The sequence below is a fragment of the Sceloporus undulatus genome, chromosome 2 (genome assembly GCF_019175285.1).
Source record: "Sceloporus undulatus isolate JIND9_A2432 ecotype Alabama chromosome 2, SceUnd_v1.1, whole genome shotgun sequence".
NCBI classification, from domain to species: Eukaryota; Metazoa; Chordata; class Lepidosauria; order Squamata; family Phrynosomatidae; genus Sceloporus; species Sceloporus undulatus.
The window spans coordinates 274,481,308-274,482,418 of record NC_056523.1 but is presented as its reverse complement, the minus strand read 5'-3'; the positions used below and the strand labels follow the sequence as shown (position 1 = coordinate 274,482,418).

The following is a 1,111-nucleotide window of genomic DNA, read 5'->3' as shown; positions in this document are numbered from 1 at the left end:
TATTTGCATGCAGAGATACCCTATCCCAGCACTATATAACCCCCATGCAGAATAGCAACACTGTACAACAAATATCAATGACTGGGCGCCATTGTGCAATGTGAAAAGTGTAACCCCAACTACAATGTGCAACCAAAATGTACAATGAGCACCAGCAATGTTACTGCATGCTCCACTGTGCTTCAGCCACTGTCAGCAGAATACATCTGTTGCACTATTGTGAATCATTCACTCCATATTTCACAGGGCAACTTACACTTGCGCATTTCATTAACAAGATGCCAGCCAAAGTGTTCACAAATTAATGAGACTATTTTAAAATGTGAATGGAGAAAATATGTATAATGGGGGGCAGAAAGGAGGATTATTTAGTCAATGGGGAAAAGTCATATATATTATTACATACAATGCAGAATTTAAAGGTGCAAAGCAGGAAAATTTGTATGAATTACAGTGCATTGGAAAAGTTTTCAATTAGCAATAATCGCACCTCAGATTAGCTTCATTGGCTAAAATACTGCCAATCTTTGAAGACAGCATAAATTCCTGGAACTTGCCTGACGCAAAACAAGAATGGGAAGACAATGCAGGTGAGATTCAGAGAAACTCAGGGAGACCAAGAGTTTTTCACATCCCTAAATTTCTTGTAAGTGCAGCAGCCTGACCTAGTACATAGATTGATAACACTGGGATCACACTGGGATCAGCTGGTGAGGAAAATAGCAGATTATATATAGCGCGACACCTCTTCCCCAATCTGAGCTCATCAGTGTTGTTGTGTGCCTTCAAGTCATTTCTGATTTATGGTAACCCAAAAGTGACGCTGAGAGACTATGACTTGCCTGAGGTCACCCAGTGGATTTACATGGCCAAGCTGGGAGTTGAACCATGTTCTCCCGAGTCATAATCCAGTGCTCCAACCACTACACCATGCTGGCTTCTGACCTGTAGTATTTCCAATTTTTTATACCAGGGTTACATACAGCCAGTTAGATAGTTAGATTAGATTGGAAATGTCAGATGCAGTGCCTCCTTGCCCACATGCCCCTTGCTGGACTGGGGAACATATTTTTAAGCTCCCAGTTTATTCATGTCCATATGCTTTCACCTT

The 1,111-nt window shown here is 41.3% G+C and overlaps 1 non-coding gene across 1 annotated transcript; it reads right to left on the bottom strand.

Moving 5' to 3' along the window:
• Nucleotides 1-371: 371 nt before the first annotated feature.
• On the bottom strand, nt 372-535 carry LOC121924518. Its single transcript, XR_006102636.1, has one exon. It is a non-coding gene; the product is annotated as a U4 spliceosomal RNA (small nuclear RNA).
• Nucleotides 536-1,111: the final 576 nt, after the last annotated feature.